The sequence below is a fragment of the Schistocerca serialis genome, chromosome 1 (genome assembly GCF_023864345.2).
Source record: "Schistocerca serialis cubense isolate TAMUIC-IGC-003099 chromosome 1, iqSchSeri2.2, whole genome shotgun sequence".
NCBI lineage: Eukaryota > Metazoa > Arthropoda > Insecta > Orthoptera > Acrididae > Schistocerca > Schistocerca serialis.
Genome location: NC_064638.1, coordinates 306,465,257 through 306,486,458, shown reverse-complemented (window position 1 = coordinate 306,486,458; position 21,202 = coordinate 306,465,257). Strand labels below are relative to the sequence as shown.

General features: G+C 42.8%; 1 long non-coding RNA gene across 1 annotated transcript in view; it reads right to left on the bottom strand.

Annotated features, from left to right (window-relative positions):
- Positions 1 to 1,039: 1,039 nt before the first annotated feature.
- Positions 1,040 to 21,202, bottom strand: part of LOC126457324 (uncharacterized) — a 559,529-nt gene continuing 539,366 nt past the window's right edge. The window contains exon 3 of the long non-coding RNA XR_007585456.1: positions 1,040 to 1,192. This is a non-coding gene — a long non-coding RNA (uncharacterized LOC126457324). The remainder of the gene's footprint in view (positions 1,193 to 21,202) is intronic.

The window sequence follows — 21,202 nt, the reverse complement described above, 5'->3', positions numbered from 1 at the left end:
TTTTTGCAGCTAAGGTGTCGATTTGATTATCATTTCATCCTAGAGAAGCAGCACGGTCATCAACGGTATCTGTTCTTTCCGGAACAGATACGACCTTCATATATCTTACAGAATAACGTAAACAAATAGAGCAGGCGCAGCATAAGGTATCCCAGGACAGTATTTGTCACCTGTACGATCGACTGTATGGCAGAGTCAGCACCCGCATTGCCGCTGTTAAAGCTACAACATACACTAATTGGTTGATCCAGCAGCAGTCGATGCCTGGCACCTCAGAACCGCTAGCGTTGTTGCTCTGTAAATGTAATCATTTCATGTACTTCACTTGAAATCTTGCAACATTGCAACAATAACTCTTGGGTGAATCAGAAGGGTGAGCTTTTTTTTTTCTGGCAGCTAGTTGACTGAGCAAGAAATTTTGGAAGCTTAAGAGGAAGAAATTGTAAAGAACTCACCTCGCCTCCTCTTTTCCTTTTTAAGGATAAATTATACTTTATGTCATCATTATTTCAAAATCTGTAATCTATGAAAGAAATGAAGTAAATATGGAAAATAAATGTTAAAGCTTCTCATCTTTTTGAATGTGTTACTCATTAAGATATATCAGTTACATATATGGCATAAGTGGGTGGTTTTCTAGGCCAAAATTCTTCAAAGTAGCTGATCATCAAGGTGTTAACATACAAGACAATGTCACGGTCGGGGTCTATACTATATGGGCATTCAGAACCTCTCGTATGTGTGTGTGAATGTTCACGAGACCAGTGACACCGGCATCATTCCGCAGCTGACACAGTACGTTCAACTTGCGTAGAAGTTCCTTGAAACGACCGTCACACTACTTGCAAGGCCACAATTTGACGATCTGATGGAAACAGGCTTATTTAACGAGGCAAGCCGTTGGCATCAACAACATGGCAAATGTACTACGTATTTGCTTTTTTTAGACGATACGGGACCATTAGATACATATTTATTCTGGCTGAGCCAGCGCATCTGCAGCAGGTGAGCGTGAGAGGGCGGTGAGACTGACCTTGTCGAAGGCTAGAGGGCGGTGTCCGCGGTCGCGGTCGCGGTCGGGCGGTTCCATGCCGATGCCGCAGCGGGGGTGCCGGAGCCGTGGGGGCGCCTCTAGCCGAGCTCCATGGGGCTCTGCGACCGCCCCATCGCGCCAGTCACCCGCGCACGAGCACTGCAACACGGGACAGCCGGGTCAGGGGTCGCCGCCAGCAGGCGGTGCGACGAGTACTGCGGTGAAGCAAACCAAACAAAGGCATCAGCTGCACTGAAACAAGCCAGTGGGGAAAGTTAAAGTGTGCACCGGACTGAGACTCGAAACGGGATCTACCGCCTCCAATGAGCGGTTTCCTTCCGCTTCTGCTGTCCGGACACAATCCGTGACTGACTCAAATTCTCAACTTACCCACACACTACTGAGGTAGTGTTTGTGCCCATTATCCTCAATACTCACAGCATGTTGCTGATTCCCATGTGAGATCGAGCCTCTGTATGTATCTTCACAGAAAGGATCGCCTTTTTTATATATCTATGATGTCTTTTCTTTCGGAAGATGATCCATTCTGTGCAGACGCACACATATTCTCGACCTCATATGGGAATCAGTGATATGCTGCGAGTATTAAAGGTTATTGGCAGGGGCACTACAAGATTAGAGCGTGGATAAGATGAAAATTTGAATCTGTCAGGGCAATTGCTCATGAGAATCGGTAAATCCAGGTTCGAGTTCTGTTTCAGCATAAATTTTCAACTTTCGCCATTGACTTGTTTCAATGCCCGTTGGCATCTAATGTCTTTGTTTCGTTTGATTCATTTCACATAATGGCTGCAAGATCACCATATGGTGTCTGCTATTTCAGACGTGTCTGAAAGAAGAGACACCATATGTGTACATACTAAAGTTCATATATACAATATACAAAAGAAGTTCAATATACAATATAAGTTCAAATATACAATATAGGCTTTCACGACCGGAATTTGCGATACTACTGATACTTGATTTATGGGCATAAGGCCTTAGTCCAAAGTATAATTCAATGCCTAATATTTCTCTTCTATTGCTGGAAACTTCATCACAGGTTTTAACGACACAGAAAGCCATGACAGACTCAAATATACTAAGCAAGCCGTATTGTATTGACACAGTGTTTAAGCCAACGAGAAAGATGCGCGAATATGGTACATGACAAATTAGGAAAAGGCTGCCAGGTCACAAGTATTGTCAAGCCAAGTGACAGAGGACGCGAGGAATTACCATTTTTGGACGTTCTTAAATGTTTAGATTGACAAAGCTGTGTCTCAGTACAGTAATATTGTTAATAATAACAATAATAATAGCAGTAGTAAGAAAAAAGATTAACTAATTCTTCTTCTTTCGCTTACGCCATAGTCCCTCAGCGATCGCAGGGTAGGCGTGTTTACAACAGATTTGGCAGTGTTAGTGTTAGGGATGGCCAGATGCCCTTCCTGCCGCCACACCGTACACCCCAGGACGGAATCAGTGTACCCCAACTGTCTGCGTCTAGTGTAAATCGTGAAATCCTGCGGACGTGTTTCAAATGTCGGCGACGCGTGTAACTGAGGCGGAACGTGCGGACCAGCCCGGTATTCACCTAGCGGGATGTGGAAAACCGCCTAAAATCCACATTCAGGCTGGCCGGCATACCGGCCCTCGTCGATAATCCGCCGGGCGGATTCGATCCGGGGCAGGCGCGCCAACCCGAGTCCAGGAAGCAGCGCGTTAGTGAGCTCGGCTAGCCTGGCGGGTCAAAAGAAGTGAATATGTATTCGTAATATGTTATATAGCCGTAACAGTGTTAGTAAAGAAACGATATGGTAATGTAGTGGTGTGTTACTGTGAACAGTTCAGTGACCGGGTTGTTCTAATCAGAATCGACAGCAGACCAACACCGACAACGATAGTTCAGGTATACATGCCGACGTCGCAAGCTGAAGATGAACAGATGGAGAAAGTGTATGAGGATATTGAAAGGGTAATGCAGTATGTAAAGGGGGACGAAAATCTAATAGTCATGGGCGACTGGAATTCAGTTGTAGGGGAAGGAGTAGAAGAAAAGGTTACAGGAGAATATGGGCTTGGGACGAGGAATGAAAGAGGAGAAAGACTAATTGAGTTCTGTAACAAGTTTCAGCTAGTAATAGCGAATACCCTGTTCAAGAATCACAAGAGGAGGAGGTATACTTGGAAAAGGCCGGGAGATACGGGAAGATTTCAATTAGATTACATCATGGTCAGACAGAGATTCCGAAATCAGATACTGGATTGTAAGGCGTACCCAGGAGCAGATATAGACTCAGATCACAATATAGTAGTGATGAAGAGTAGGCTGAAGTTCAAGACATTAGTCAGGAAGAATCAATACCCAAAGAAGTGGGATACGGAAGTACTAAGGAATGAAGAGATACGTTTGAAGTTCTCTAACGCTATAGGTACAGCAATAAGGAATAGCGCAGTAGGCAGTACAGTTGAAGAGGAATGGACATCTCTAAAAAGGGCCATCACAGAAGTTGGAAAGGAAAACATGGGTACAAAGAAGGTAGCTGCGAAGAAACCATGGGTAACAGAAGAAATCCTTCAGTTGATTGATGAAAAGAGGAAGTACAAACATGTTCCGGGAAAATTAGGAATACAGAAATACAAGTCGCTGAGGAATGAAATAAATAGGAAGTGCAGGGAAGCTAAGACGAAATGGCTGCAGGAAAAATGTGAAGACATCGAAAAAGATATGATTGTCGGAAGGACAGACTCAGCATACAGGAAAATCAAAACAACCTTTGGTGACATTAAAAGCAACGGTGGTAACATTAAGAGTGCAACGGGAATTCCACTGTTAAATGCAGAGGAGAGAGCAGACAGGTGGAAAGAATACATTGAAAGCCTCTATGAGGGTGAAGATTTGTCTGATGTGATAGAAGAAGAAACAGGAGTCGATTTAGAAGAGATAGGGGATCCAGTATTAGAATCGGAATTTAAAAGAGCTTTGGAGGACTTACGATCAAATAAGGCAGAAGGGATAGATAACATTCCATCAGAATTTCTAAAATCATTGGGGGAAGTGGCAACAAAACGACTATTCACGTTGGTGTGTAGAATATATGAGTCTGGCGATATACCATCTGACTTTCGGAAAAGCATCATCCACACAATTCCGAAGACGGCAAGAGCTGACAAGTGCGAGAATTATCGCACAATCAGCTTAACAGCTCATGCATCGAAGCTGCTTACAAGAATAATATACAGAAGAATAGAAAAGAAAATTGAGAATGCGCTAGGTGACGATCAGTTTGGCTTTAGGAAAAGTAAAGGGACGAGAGAGGCAATTATGACGTTACGGCTAATAATGGAAGCAAGGCTAAAGAAAAATCAAGACATTTTCATAGGATTTGTCGACCTGGAAAAAGCGTTCGACAATATAAAATGGTGCAAGCTGTTCGAGATTCTGAAAAAAGTAGGGGTAAGCTATAGGGAGAGACGGGTCATATACAATATGTACAACAACCAAGAGGGAATAATAAGAGTGGACGATCAAGAACGAAGTGCTCGTATTAAGAAGGGTGTAAGACAAGGCTGTAGCCTCTCGCCCCTACTCTTCAATCTGTACATCGAGGAAGCAATGATGGAAATAAAAGAAAGGTTCAGAAGTGGAATTAAAATACAAGGTGAAAGGATATCAATGATACGATTCGCTGATGACATTGCTATCCTGAGTGAAAGTGAAGAAGAATTAAATGACCTGCTGAACGGAATGAACAGTCTAATGAGTACACAGCATGGTTTGAGAGTAAATCGGAGAAAGACGAAGGTAATGAGAAGTAGTAGAAATGAGAACAGCGAGAAACTTAACATCAGGATTGATGGTCACAAAGTCAATGGAGTTAAGGAATTCTGCTACCTATGCAGTAAAATAACCAATGACGGACGGAGCAAGGAGGACATCAAAAGCAGACTCGCTATGGCAAGATAGGCATTTCTGGCCAAGAGAAGTCTACTAATATCAAATACCGGCTTTAATTTGAGGAAGAAATTTCTGAGGATGTACGTCTGGAGTACAGCATTGTATGGCAGTGAAACATGGACTGTGGGAAAACAGGAACAGAAGAGAATCGAAGCATTTGAGATGTGGTGCTATAGACGAATGTTGAAAATTAGGTGGACTGATAAGGTAAGGAATGAGGAGGTTCTACGCAGAATCGGAGAGGAAAGGAATATGTGGAAAACACTGATAAGAAGGGACAGGATGATAGGACATCTGCTAAGACATGAGAGAATGACTTCCATGGCACTAGAGGGAGCTGTAGAGGGCAAAAACTGTAGAGGAAGACAGAGATTGGAATACGTCAAGCAAATAATTGAGGACGTAGGTTGCAAGTGCTACTCTGAGATGAAGAGGTTAGCACAGGAAAGGAATTCGTGGCGGGCCGCATCAAACCAGTTAGTAGACTGATGACCAAAAAAAAAAAGTGGGCTAAAAGTAGAGAAAGCGAAAATTTGAAAAGAAAAATTAATATTGGACAGATGATATTTAATAGGAATAGTCTCTTTTCGCTACGTTTTAAATAAGATAGTGTAAGATTCGGAGGTCTCTCGGCCCTACTGTTCGATGCATACATTGAAAAAGCAATGACTTAAATAAAAGGTTCAAGAGTGGGATTGAATTTCAAGATGAAAGAATATTAACAATAAGATTCGCTGATGATTGCTATCCTCTATGTAAGTGAAAAAGAATTACAGCACCTGTTGAGTGGAATCAACAGTCGTACAGGATATGGACTGAGAGTGAACAGAAGAACGGCGAAAGTAATGAGATGTAGCATGCTGTTTTCACGCTCCGACATAGTTAGGTTACACTTCGCCACGTTACACGCTACAATTCGGAGCCCTCTAGCAGCAGATGGTTTCAAGTTGCGTCACTGAAGCGGAAAAGTCGACAGAGTATTATGTATGACATGTAATGCCTCAATCGATATTGAGAACAGTGTAAAAATTTCGGAAGAATTACTTTTCAGCACTACTACGTAGGTTTGCTGAGCTTCTTGCAGAAAATGTACGGGATGCCACCGTCACGAAAAGCATGAACCTTGAGGTTACTGGTGTCAGAGGAGTACCTTTTTTTGGTTAGATTCTTGAATCGTCGTGAAAGAAGTTAAAACATCAGAAGGAACAACAAAATGCTTAAGAGTGTACATACAAGTAAAGTTCTTTTATTTTGTCTGATTATAAGGCAATTCAATACTAAAGTTCTTGTCTGTTTTGAACATTTTAAGAGCTCTGAAAAGAAAGACATCGTGTGCCTTTTGAGCACCACATAACCACAGGGTTAGACTAGTTAAATGTAAAAGGTTGAACTCTAGCATCTTACTCGTGTAGAAGTAATGTGAGAAAAGGCGGAGTTGTTACAAATATTAACACAGTCACACAGTAGCAAGCAGTTAATAGCCTGTAGTGATTCCATTGTAGATTTTCTAACGGATTCTCATAGGAAACACGATCTGAAAAACATATTTGAATAGTACAATTTGATCTCAGTAACTAAATTTTCAACGTGTCTGGAGAAATACAGTAGGACTCCAATTGATAATTTTTTATTTTATTTTTTGTGAAGCTCAGAGTAAAAAAATAACTGAATATCCAACAACACATTGTCTCTGTGATCATGATACACATTTAATTACAATAAATAAGGTATTTCCTTACGGTACAGATACCTCTCGGTGGCGATGGGTATAATTAACCATCCCAATCCAAATATTTTTGAGAATAGATGGCCCGGGATGGAATTAATAATAATATCAAATTACAAAACTCTAGTCACAAAGTTAAACAGCCATGTGGGAGCCTGTGAATCACTAGAAAAATTAAAGGATCTTACGAAAAGGAAAGGGAACTGTATCTGTTGTGAAGAACAAGTAAAGATCCTGCAGTAGTTGGACATTAGAAAAACTATTCAAAATTACTGAGACATTTGAAAAATCAAGGAATACTATATATGAAATTAGTAACTCCGACAACAGATTTAAGTCTGTTTGGAATGTAGAGAAATAAGACGGATCAACAGGCCAGAGAACTGAGTAACATTACTATTGATTTAAATGGAGAGTATATAAATGATCAATCAGATAGCAAATATATTTAATAATCATATCTTAAATGTGGTAGAAAATATAGAGACAAACAGTTCAAGAGAAAAACAGATCAGTATGTTGGAAAAGAAACTCATATTATTTAACGATAATTCCTCTCACTCACTTTTTCTGTAATTAGGGAAAATATATAATTTCTCAAAAATAAAACTTCATCTGGACTTGGTGGTGTTTCAAGTCGACTTCTAAATACCTGTTCCCATACAAGAGGAGCTTATAAATGTTCAGAATGTAACAACAAGTAAAAATTAGTTTAGTATGTGAATGTAAAATAACCGGTTCCACAATATTCCGATCCATCGTGCAAAATTATCCATGTAACATGAAACTAACTTACTAGCTATCAACAATAAGGGCTGTGTTTTTTTAAATATGTCATTCATCACGAACTCAGACCATTCTCCCAGGAACACTGAAATACGCCATTGTTAAATCCATCTATAAGGAATCCTGTAGGAGAGATGTCAAGCAGAGTTCAAGCCGTCGCAAAGACGAAGAGTGGACACAACCCATATAATGTCCAGTAAGAGGTGTCCGCATACTTTTTATCAGATACTGTAGATGTTCATGAATAATACGCCCACAGCGCAATCCTCCAATAATAAGTACGAAATCAACAGATCTGCAGGAGTACCAAAACGTTCTTACATAAATTCAGCATTATGTTCACAATTTCAGTTTATCAAAGCTGGCACCATTTAGAAATCTTGTCACTGTGACAATTTTTTAAATAGGATAAACATTTATTTCGTATTCACTTAAAAAGTGAACTACAATTTTCCAGTTGTATGTCACTCGTGACCTTCCCGAGTGTCACATGGGTAAGACTAAGTATCTACATCTGGACGACGCGTCTGGCGTAGTGGTAATTCTGTTTACGTGCACTTCGTAGAGATAAAAAGAACTGAACAAAGTTAAATGAGTAAGATAGACTTTAACTATTTAAGGTGCGCATCCTAGGGAAGTCCTCAGAAAGCGTTAATATTATGTACTACACTGGACGATAAACACTCGTCACTACAACGGTGACGGTGCTCCAGGAGGAGGCCGAGTGGATACTACAACACATAAAATATTAGATAACGTGACTACAGCATAAATAACTAGAATTACTTTTTATACATTCCATTTCTACAGGAATGACACGAGTGTTTACAACTGTCTTTGAACATTAACGTACCACTGGATACAGACAATGTACAAATCTCTCACTCAGAGTACATTTAACAACAATTTTCACGTAGAGCTCTGCCTAACTGACCACACAGCTGGCGCGCTAGAAGACAATGCTGTCGTCTTTACTCGGTGACTGCGAACTGGGCTGAGTAGTCATATGCTCGGCCGTAAGCAGAAGTGCCGATGCGGCAGCGTTGCGAAACGTTTATGGATATGGCTACGCCAGTGTCGCTGATTCGCCGATTCGATTTGCAGCGACTGCGACTGTCTTTTCTTGTGGTTGCGTTGCGAGATATCCACATTGTCGTGCTTTGGCACCTCGCTCTTCGGACGAGACCACATTACCTGTTCCTTTGTAACTGGCGTATGGTATGAGGTGACGTGGGAATGGTGATAGCTGCAAGGTACCGCGCCATATGTTCTGCTAGAGTGCAGCACTAATCGCAGCGCAAGCCGTAGCCACCTGCGGCCAACCAACTGCAACGCCAGTCCGTTTTCTGCGTGACCTTTTACCGCATTGCGCTTCACACCCCTTGAATACTCACTCTATGCTAAAAAATCTTTTCTTGGAAGCCCTCCACCGCAGGTCATTCAGGATGTCGGTGGTAGCTCGTGCCGACCTCCCAGTAGCGGTAGTTCGTACCAGCCAGGCATCGCAGCTGCGCAGCCCTATACCTGTTACCACTAGATGCGAATGGCATCGTTTCCACGGAGGCGGGGGACTTTAATTCATCACAGACCAGCCAATCTTCACGAAATTTTATAAATTATATACACAAATCTTGCCCACGAATCCGTCTATCTGTCAGTGAAAACGTATAATAATTCCTACAGTACTTCCTTCGATTAGTTTGAACATACAGACAGATACTGCAACGAAGACCTTCATTTTCTGCAGGGTGGTCAGAATCGGTCTGAAAAGCTTGTAAGGGTGTTGTAAGGTGCGCTGTGCTGAGGAATAACTGTCAAGAAAAAAGTTCAATTTGCTGCGCCGTTTCCGAATAAATTAGCATTGAAGGTAGCCAGCAGGTCATTGCAGCCGCAGATGCAAGCGGCCTGCCACAGCTGGTGTCGCCAAACTCGTTCTTCGTTTATTTTCCACAAACCGAACAAGAGAGCGATACAAAAATTGGACATGGGATGGTAGTAAGGATCGAAGCAGAGCCAAAGGTTGAGCTGTCACGCCCGGTATCACTAAGCTATGAGAAAAACTGGTACTAATTTTATCTGGCAAGTCGGCCGCGGTGGCCGTGCGGTTCTGGCGCTGCAGTCCGGAACCGCGGGACCGCTACGGTCGCAGGTTCGAATCCTGCCTCTGGCATGGATGTGTGTGCTGTCCTTAGGTTAGTTAGGTTTAAGTAGTTCTAAGTTCTAGGGGACTTATGACCTACGATGTTGAGTCCCATAGTGCTCAGAACCATTTGAACCATTTATCTGGCAAGTGCCTTGAATTAGCACGTGAAACGGTGCCACTGGCTAACTTCAATGCTAATCAACTCGGAAATGGGGCAATGTATCGAACTTCTCAGGACAACTTACCCTCCAACATCCTCGCAGACTTTTCACACTTTTTCTGACCACCTAGAGTAAGTACACACAGATAAAAGTCAATGTAAGAAACATTCTGCATAAATGACATACGATATTATTTCGTCTATCTCCTGTTAATTAATTGCTTTAAGTCCACTTTAATACGAAGGTGTACTGAAAAGTAAGGCCTCCCAATTTTATAGGTGAGAACCCTTAAAGTTCCTTTTTAAATAAAACAAGTGTTACATTCTACATCTTTTTTATTCATGTCGACAGATCTGCAGCCGGCTGCCGCTAGAGGTCTCCAAATTGTAGCGTGTAACACTTCCGTTTTTAACGTAACATGTTGGTGCGTGAGGAAGAGCGAGCTGTAATCAAGTTTCGAATTCGAGGAGTTCACCCACACATGGAAGAGCCTCTCCTTCAGCATGACAATGCCAGACTAAACACGAACGCTGCGACGTCAATAACAATCCGACGCCTTGGATTCACTGTCATCGATCATTCTCCATACAATCCCGACTTGCTCCCAACTTATTTTCATCTGTTTCCAAAACTTGAAGTACTTCAGTTTGATAGTGATGAAGCCTGCAAGCAAAGATGTGGTTGTCGTTCCGTCAACAAAGTCAAACATTCTACAAAAAAATGGTTCAAGTGGCTCTGAGCACTATGGGACTTAACTTCTGAGGTCATCAGTCCCCTAGGACTTAGAAATACTTAAACCTAACCAACCTAAGGACATCACACACATCCATGCCCGAGGCAGGGTTCGAACCTGCAACCGTAGCGGTCGCGTGGTTCCAGACCGAAGCGCCTAGAACCGCTAGGCCACCCCGGCCGGCAGACATTCTACAGTGACATCAATAAACTGGCCTCTAGTTGGCAGAGATGTGTACGTCCCCGTGGTGACTAGGTTGAGGAATAAATATGCATAAATATAGTGTAACGGTGTAGAATGTTAATAACGTTTATTAAATTTTAAAAGGCCTCCCCAGTTAGTCGTGCGGTATAAAGCACGGCTTTCCGGAATGGGAAGGAGCGCCTGGTCTCCAGCACGAATCCGCCCGGCGGACTTGTGTCGAGGTCCGGTGAGCTGACCAGTCTGTAGATGGTTTTTAGGCGGTTTCCCATCTGCCTCGGCGAATGCGGGCTGGTTCCCCTTATTCCGCTTCAGTTACACTATGCCGACGATTGCTGCGCAAACAAGTTCTCCACGTAAGCGTACACCACCATTACCACGCAAACATAGGGGTTACTCTCATCTGGTATGAGACGTTCCCTGGGGGGGGGGGGGGGGGGGGGGCGTCCACCGGAGGCCGAATCGCACAATAACCATGAAAGAGTGGTTCGGTGTAGGGCGGCTGAGGGATGAAGTGGACTGCGGTAGATGTCGTGGGGCTGTGGACCACTGCGGCTGCAGCGGGGACGGAGCCTCTCCGTCGTTTCTAGGCCCCCGGTTAACATACAATACAATACAGATTTTAAAACCCTTGAAGAGATTTCATATAAAGAATTCTGAGGTATTGCTTTCAGCAGGCCCTCGTATATTAAAAACGATCATTCGCCTCGCGCTCATACTGCGGCCCCGGACTCTAGTGACTCCACAGTGTTGACTGGAAACAATGTGTATCAGTCGCAGTAGGTAAGCTGCAATTCAAAGAGAACCAACGCTGGAAGAAAGGGTACACAACCCTTAGGTAAGGTGAGCGGGCCGGCCGAAGTGGCCGTGCGGTTAAAGGCGCTGCAGTCTGGAACCGCAAGACCGCTACGGTCGCAGGTTCGAATCCTGCCTCGGGCATGGATGTTTGTGATGTCCTTAGGTTAGTTAGGTTTAACTAGTTCTAAGTTCTAGGGGACTAATGACCTCAGCAGTTGAGTCCCATAGTGCTCAGAGCCATTTCTTTTTTTTTTTTTTTTTTTTTAAGGTGAGCGGTGTGCTGAAAACGTCCTGAATGCGAGCAATATGATCACCAACAAAGCAGATGGTTCGTGGTCCATACAGAACTGGAACTGTTCTTGGGGCATGGCAACGTGAAGTATCGCAAACGCTTCCAGAGTAGAGTGGGGTCGGAACGTGCTGACCTGCCCTGCAGCTGCTGCCTGGCTGAACGGAGCGGCGCAGACGCCTGTAGCAGGATAGCAGGAGTCCTCTGGGAAGTTACTGCACTCGAGACCGAAATGAGAACGTGTCGAGGGTGCAGCAATCTCCACCGAGGCCACCTGCCGCTGCCGCTGCTATACCGATGACGCTGCGCTGGCGCTTTTCCAAAGCTGCAGTCCACTGCCCACTCTTATTCCTGGTTTCAGAAGTCTCGCTTCCTTCCACAGCACACTGGCACTTTGACACCATATACTCACGTCTATAAAATGTGTTGTGTTCCAACATATTTTGGTAGTTCGCCCAGGGTATTTAATACTGATACTTGCAGTACTACTGCTCAAAATAATACGGGAATTGTCCATCGGTGTCGATGTGCTTTTGAATGCCATGCTATGACTAAATTCCTTTGCGCGCTTCATATTGTTGTATGTGCGTATAGCCGGCCGTTAGCATCACGTTTGTTTCTTTGTTGCGCGAGCTTTGGCAACGACACTGAAAAGAGAGGGTGTTGGGATTCCCTGAGACACAGCAACGGAAGCCTTATTCGCTCGTCGGGGTATGGAGGTGACTTGAAATTAAAAAGTACATTTCAACAGTAAAAGGCAGTTATTAGGTGGTTCACGTGCGTGGCGCAACGATATGTTCATTGTAACATTTAAAGCAATTCGTGAGTGCCTCACACTAACTTACATTCGTATACATCTGCCATGCCGCGTTGACTGAATCAGAAAGTGATCAGTATACTTGTGTAATCCCAAAAGAAAGGTTTCCTATTTTTTCCTAAGTACATAGACCTGTTTATTTCTACAATGGTTTACATCAGTCTACAGCTTGAACGTTTAGCTATTTTTAGACATAATCACCATTTCTGTCGATGCATTTTTGTAGACGCTGTGGCAGTTTTTGTACGCCCATTCATAAGAGAGATGATACCACCAAACCTGTGTTAACCTATTCAGTATAACAGCGCTCGTTCTCTCACTGGCGAACTTTATATTGTGTTTAGACTTACCAGCAAATCTACAGCCGACAGTTCCATGCAGCTCTTCCCTGCCTTTTCATCTTGGGCCGAAGCTTCAGGTAGGGGTCGTAGAGTTCACAGTCGGAAAATAAGCGTTCCTGTCAGCTAACGAAGTACAGTTTAGAGTTACATCAAACAATTGTGATTGTACCAGCCAGGCCGGTAACAGCTTCAGACGAAAATTTCATTACTAAATGATAATGATAATTCCTCTATGGTTGGTCATTCATGCTGTCAGGTGGCACAGACACAAAATGAAAATTCCTATGCTTCTATGTCAAATCTCTTAAATGTAACTGTTTTGAATACTAGATTTGGTCTTGTTTTTGTAAAAGGGATTCATAGGAAATATACGCTCGAGGATGCAAATACTTTATAGAACAATAGAACGTAATATATACTACCGGCCGGAGTGGCCGAGCGGTTCTAGGCGCTTCAGTCTGGAACCGCGTGACCGCTACGTGGCAGGTTCGAATCCTGCCTCGGGCATGGATGTGTGTGATGTCCTTAGATTAGTTAGGTTTAAGTATTTCTAAGTCTAGGGGACTGATGACCTCAGATGTTAAGACCCATAGTGCTCAGAGCCATTTTAACCATAATATATACTTATGTATAATCAAACAGCAGTTTATCCTTATCGAAACTGCGTTGCAAAACTTTGTTTCAGTAACAGAATATGGAAAACACATTTGTTATACGCACAAAATAAAAAGGTTCACAGGCCATTGAGTATGCATGGGTACTAAAAAGTTAAATTTTCAACATGCACCTCAAATAAATCAAAAAAATTACCCATACCTGTATTTTCTTCTAAGAGATATGTCGCGAAACAAACGCTGAAGTGCATCCGATAATTCTAAGGTTATCTAGCCACGCACTATGAAAGACAAAATCAGTTTACATCATTTACCTAGATTGGTCACATTACCGCATTAAATATGTGAAGAAGTCAGATTTTAAATAACACATTATCTCATATTATTAATAGTACAATTATTAATAATACTACAAAATTCATGAATGGGGTGGATTCCTAATAGCAGCTAAACATTTCATAGCTCCAGGCAAAATTTGAAAATTTGTGTCCCTGGATAATGGACACCTGCCTGGACCAAAACATGTTGAAAGGGTCCTGTAGCCACCTTTCATTAGTCCGGTAGCCCATTTTCATTACCATTTCTCTTTCTTTTCCTTGTTTCTCTTTTCTCTTTACTCTCATAGTGGCGTGATTGAATGAATGTGGTTGTGTGTCACGTTGCTAGACGGTGGCATAGTCTGCTGCAGAAAGTCTGCGATAGTCGTACAGATTCTGCAGCAGTTGTACAGAATAGCCAACTCGCGTAGTGGTCAAGTAGGCAAAGAGGTTTTCGCTACTTGTGAGAAATCCACCTGCGTTAGGTTGGTGGCGGAAATGGCATCTTTGGGTTTTCCGGGCCAGGCGGAGCGTGGAAGAGGCTGGAGAAGAAGCGGGAGGGCAGTCTGCCGCCGGTACGGGAAGCGTCCACAGCTGTGATTCAGTCGAAGAAGGGTGAGTTAGACTGACCGCGTGGCGCGTTGTTACTTGGCGAGGGGAGAGCTGTTAGCTTCTGGTCTCGCTTTTCAACTCTGAAAGATTGCTTTGCCTTGTCGCAGCAAGGAATGCAAAACTTTGGCAGATGTTTCACTTAGTAAATTTCTATAGCAGACTTGGATCCACCGGAAGAGCGCCACACAAAGGTGTCGATAAGAAGTGAGCACTCGCTTCTGTATGAATGTCTGTTTGCCTTCAGCTGTGGTTGTATAAGCTTTCATTTTTCTAAATATTAATAGCTTTGCCTTCTCGTAAATTTTTCTTGCTTAATGTATCTTTCGTCCGTGGGGAGCCGACCTCGTGGTTGAACATTAAAGTTTTGTTGGGCTACCGTCATCACTAACTGTCCGGTCTCACGCTTGTTTTAAAGAACTTTAACCGCTCATGATTGTGTGATGTGATATTGTTGCAACTTGGATACGATACCTACGAAGTGCATCTCCACAAACCACGTGGGCACGCGGGTGTACTGCGAAACGTGTGCCGCTTTACGAGTTATTGCGATCAGGCAACAGCAGTGGTATGAATGATTCACACCAATGATTTTAGGAGTACATTAAAACGGTGAATGTATCGATGCTTTTCTTTAATGTCTTAGGAATAAATGATTTTATCCATAATTTTCTCTTGTGTTCCGTGGTTACGGTTTTGCACCTAAGCCACTTACCTCATAGCTTTCCCGTTAGCACATCCAACGCGTTTCCTTACGCACAGGTCCAGTGATTAGTTTCCTTTTTTATTTTAAAACAAGTGCTTTAGATTAAGTCTTATCTTCAGGTGTGTTCTGGGAGCTGATCTTATGCAGTGTTCATGCATTTTCTATTTTATTTTAAATGTTTGATTGTCGTGAACAGTGCGCGGGCAGTACTATTGATTACATTGTATCCACTATGAGCGACATCACAACGTATCCATTTTTGTGAGTTTTTGGTCTGTGATCAAATTAATTTATTTTCCGACTCGACCAAATCTTCGATTAGTTGTATGGTTAGAGGCGGTGGCGACCCTAATCTTCTCACGTTAACTTCCCAAGCAATAAGTATTTACATTCCCAATAATAACGTAATAACCCGTAGTAACGGGTTAGTTACAATGTGACTTTCAATCTTTGATAAGATCATTCTTATTTCTAGTATGAATTCTACAAAATGAGCTATAGAACTAAAGAAAGTTATATATTATTTATGATAAAATTTCATTGAGGAATAAATTTATTATGAAACAGTAGTTATTATACCTACTTCCTTGAGTAGGCCTCTCCAGGACATTCTTGAGTTCACACCACTAATAACAGTACGCATTTCTAGATAAGTAGAATATTCGCTTAAACTGATATGTTACCCAAACAAAAAGATCCTGTATGATATTATGCAATGGAAGTAAGTGAAGTATGTTTGCTTCTTTTCATTTTTACATCGTCTATGTATGGTGACATCTACATTGTAAATAGAAATTAGTTTCGTCGCTTCAACAGTTCTGTGGCATGCTCCTAAGAACTGAATTTATTATCGAGTTGTAATCCTAAGCATTTAATACTGCCCATCTCTTCTAACTGCTTGTCATCATATTTCAGATATAATGCTGGAAGGAAAACCTCTAACAAGTTATCAGCTGAACACAGAGAACCATTTCAAAGTTCAGTGACCAAGAATTGGATATAAACCAGTTGTTAATTCCCACGAAAATGTCATTAACAGTTCCTTCTGAAAGTGAGCTTGATTTGGTATTTACTGCCACATGTGTATTATCCAACAAAACGAGCAGGATCGCTAGTAATCATTGATTAAAAGTCTTTAAGATATATAACTAAACGTGTGCGGGCTGTAACACAACATTGTGGGACAGCATTCGTAATCTTTTCCCTTTTAGATAATGACTCATAGTCAAATACAGAACTCTTTGTTATCGACACTCCTCTGTTTCCTATCAAAGGGATACGATCCGAACCACTTTCCAGCTTTTCCTTTCACAGCATAATATTCTAGTTTATTTAAAAGGATACTGCGATTTGCACAGCTAAATGCCTATTATAAACCACAGAATATACCAGTAACACGTAATTTATTGTCCACCGAATTAAGTACTTTCCCGCTATATGTGTCAATAGCTTTCGCAATATCGGAATCCCGTTAGAATTGCAACCTGTTAACTTGAAAATATTTTATTTCAAATACAATGGTTAAGAAGACGCTCGTATATTACGTTATCCAAAATTTTCAAGAAAACGAAACTGGAAATTGAACGAAGTTTAATGGTTTTTGTTGATCTCCTTTCTTATATTGTACGGAGGCTCAGCTTCAGCATATTTGGGCCAATCGGGAACCAGCGATAAACAACTGATTACACAAATAACTAACTATGTTACTCAACTAAGAAGAATTGCAACTCCATTTGTATTTTATCACAAATTTTTGATTTGAAAGTTTTCATTGTGAAAATTACTCTTCCTTATGTAGTTATGGACATATCCATACTACTGATGTTTCTATTGATTGGTCTGAGATATTCGATGGCAATGTCTATTAAACCTGATAACCTCATTGTTGTTGTTGTGGTCTTCAGTCCTGAGACTGGTTTGATGCAGCTCTCCATGCTACCCTATCCTGTGCATTTTATATCTTCTCTACTTCGACCATCATCAGTTATTTTGCTCCCCAAATAGCAAATAACCTCCTATCATCAGTAATACTTGTCAAATGCATGTTAAAAAGTTTAGTAACTTTGCACACGCATGTTAACAATACACCATTCACTCAAAGATATGCGCGCATGCCGAAAGGTAATGACTTTAAATTTTTCATGTCAAAAAACAAAGCTTATTAAATAAAACAATCTGTATTGACATTGTACCTCATTATTTTTCACGTCAATGATTTTTTTCTCAACACAGTCACCCTGGTGGCGAACACGTTTCTCACAACGAGACCCCAGTTTGCTGATACCGTCGCTGTACAATGTTTAGCTTTGCTGACAGAGCCACAACCTCACGTTTGCTTGCACCGACTTATCACCATCAAAGTGGAGTTCTCGAAGGCGTTCTTTAAGTTTTGGAAACAGATGAAAATGTCAGGACAGCACGGAGGAACACAAGGCGTTGGGTTGTTGCAGATGCCACAGCGCTTATGTGTGTTCTCGCATTGTCATGGTGAAGGAGAGCGCACTCCGTGTGTTGACGTACTCTTCGAATTCGACATTCGATTACAGCACGCTGTTTTTCACGGAGCGACACAGTTACGTTGCCGACTACCATTTTGCACGCTACAACTCCTAGCCCTATAGCGACAGAGAGCCCCAAATATGGAGATATATAGAATAAAAATACAGAATGTCAATAACATTTGTTTTATTTAACATGCTTTAGAAGTTTTCACATAAGAAAATTCGTAGAAATTTCGGCACGTCCTTGCACCTGCTCCTCCTCATATCTGGGTATACCAGTCACTTCCTTATCTATATTCTATATTGTCTTTATTTTATTACCTAATGCCACTATTCTTCTCTCGTAAAGCACTCCGTTTGATGTTTGTATTACTGTCAGAGCTGTTTCTGACTAATGCGTACCAGTCTACAAAAACCTCTACTCCGTGATTAATCCGTGGCTTTTCTGTAGAATTTGACCTAATGTGATTGAATTTTTGGGGAAAGACAGTTTCTAAAGAAGGAAAGGTCTTCATTAATAAATCTGTTTTACGAGGGTTGTCCAGGAAGTAAGTTCTGATCGGTCGAGAAAAGGAAACCACTGGTAAAATCCGGTAAAGCTTTGCACAGATGTGTTAGTCAGTGTTTCTAGTATGCCCGTCGATCGTATTGCGTCGCTGTTCTCAGTTTTGAGTGAACAGTGAGAACGTATAGATGGGTAGGGAATAGCGTCTCCCGCCAAGTATGAAGGCCAGGTTAGAGATTTCGCCTGTGTCATGCAGCCCACACAACACAACTGTCGAGCAGTTCCTTCTTCATGCCAATTCTCGGCCGCACACTGCAGGGGCAATGAAAACGCTCCTACAGCGTTTCCGATGAGAAGTGTTTGGTCACCCACAGTACAGTCCGTAATTGTCTCCCCCTGACTCTCATCTCTGCTCACAAGAACCGCTGGCTATAAAGACAAAATTTTTCCACAGACAACGAGCTGCAGACCAGTGCAGATAACTGGCCGAAACCACAGGCGGCTGCTTTCTATGACAAGAATATTGGAAAGTTGATACAACACTACGACAACACCCGAGGTTGGAGCGGCGACTATGTAGAGAAGTAGGTGGAAGGTGTGCCTAACTGTTGCAAATAAAACGTTTCTGTATGAATGCAGAGTCTCGCGGCAATAACATTGAATAAAATGTTCTCGGGTTTCCAATCGCGTCAATTGATTAAAACTACACGAGCTTTCGGCCAAGCACTTCTTGGCCATTGTCAAGTGTTATGACTGCCAGTGGGCTGTTGGTGCGCCATTATATACGCTAGCTGCCGGCTATGACGTCACTGGTGTCCGTGACATTGCCATATACGGTCATATTTTGAGTCGACGTTCGATGTCCCCTCTTCAACCGAGCGATCGCTGGATCCCACGCAGCACAGAAGCGCAGTGTATTGCAAACATTGGTGCATCGTGCCAGAGTAATATCAGACGACGACAACCTGCCCCACGAACTGAGCTACCTACGCAAGGTTTTCAGGAATAACGGCTACAGCACCCATCAAGTGAATGAAGTGATTTCTGGGAAATATCAGAATAAGACCACCGACGAAGAGCAGAAAAAGAAACTTGCTTTGCTGCCATTCTGTGTCTCTGTGTCTGGCAAGATAAGCCGCCTGTTGAAAAGACACAAGATCAAATCAATCTTCAGGCCTCCAACGAAAATCCGTCAATTACTGAGACCACTTAAAGACGATGTAGGTCTCAGGACACCTGGAGTCTACGAAATACCTTGTGAGTGTGGCCAGAAGAACATCGGACAAACAGTGTGCACTGTGGAACAACGCAGGAAAGAACATGAGCGGTATTATCGCCTATGCTATCCAGATAAATCTGCGTTAGCTGAGCATGCGTTAGAAAACGGTCACCACATAAAATTTGGCGATACCTCTGTCGTGGCTCGCAGTAACGGCTTCTGGAACAGTTTAATAAAGGAAGCTATTGAAATAAAAATTACCACAAACACCCTGAATAGAGACCGTGGCTTACAGCTCAGCGCTGCGTGGGATCCAGCGATCGCGCGTTTGAATAGGGCACATCGAATGCCGACTCAAAATATGACCATATATGGCAATGTCACGGACACCAGTGACGTCACAGCCGGCAGCTAGCGTATATAAGGGTGCACCAACAGCCCACTGGCAGTCATAACACCTGACAATGGCCAAGGAGTGCTTGGCCGAAAGCTCGTGTAGTTTTAACCAATTGACGCGGTTGGGAACCCGAGAACATTTTATTCAAACGTTTCTGGTTTTCACTGTGGTTTCCATTCCGCGGCCGATCGGAACTTAACTTTCTGGACAACCCTCGTATTTTCTATCCATGTCACGAACTCTGTATACATCAGTCCGCTTCATTTAAGTGGGAAATTTCCTAAACTAAACAATTTTTGGCTTACCGAGTATCCTCGTGGACTCTAATGATTGTATTCATTCGTTTTATACTATTACGTCGTGTTAATGTTGTTGTTGTTGATGATGATGATGATGATGATGATGATGATGATGGTTGCGGGGGTATTAGATGGGAGACAACTGCTTGGGAAGCAGCTTTGGTGACACTCCTCGTTTAACATCCTCATCCTGCAGGTGAATTACTGTCAGCAGTGTAACATTCGGTCAGGAATCTGATTGACTGGAGAAGACTTGCCTTCAGTGATGAGATCTGGTTCGAAAAAAATGTTCAAATGTGTGTCAACACCTAAAAGGGAAAACTGCTGAGGTCATCAGTTCCTCGACTTACACACTATTTAAACTAACTTCTGCTAAGAACAACACAGACACCCGTACCAGAGAGAGAACTCGAACCTTCGGCGAGAGGGGCCGCTCATTCCGTGACATGGCGCCCTAAACCGCGCGGCTACTTCGCGCCGCCCCGTTTCGAATTGAGCCACAATGACCAGCGAAGGCGTGCCTGTCGATGCTCCGGACAGCGGTGTGAGTCCAACCTAACTGTCGCCCAACATACCGTCCCGCATTCCGAAATGCTGGTCTGGTGTGCCAGTTCTTATCTTTGGCTGTCATCCGCAGCACTCTTGCAGCACAGCCGTACGTCGACGATATTCTACAGCTCGTTTTCCTGTCCTTGCAGCACAGCCGTACGTCGACGATATTCTACAGCTCGTTTTCCTGTCCTTCGTGGCGCGCTAGGCAGGGATTACATTTCAGCGAGACAATGCCCGCTCTCAAACGGTAAAAGCTTCTGCTGCTTATCTTTGTACTTGCCAAACCCTACGTTGGCCAGCAAAGCCGCCGGGTCTCTCCCCAATTGAGAGCGTTTGGAGCACTATTGGCAGGGCCCTCATCCATCTCGGGATTTTGACGGTCTAACGCGCCAGATGGACAGAATTTGGCGCGATATCCTTCATCAGGACATCCAAAACTCTATTCCTCAACGTTAAGATTGAAACGTCCCCTTAGAACAATTATACATGAC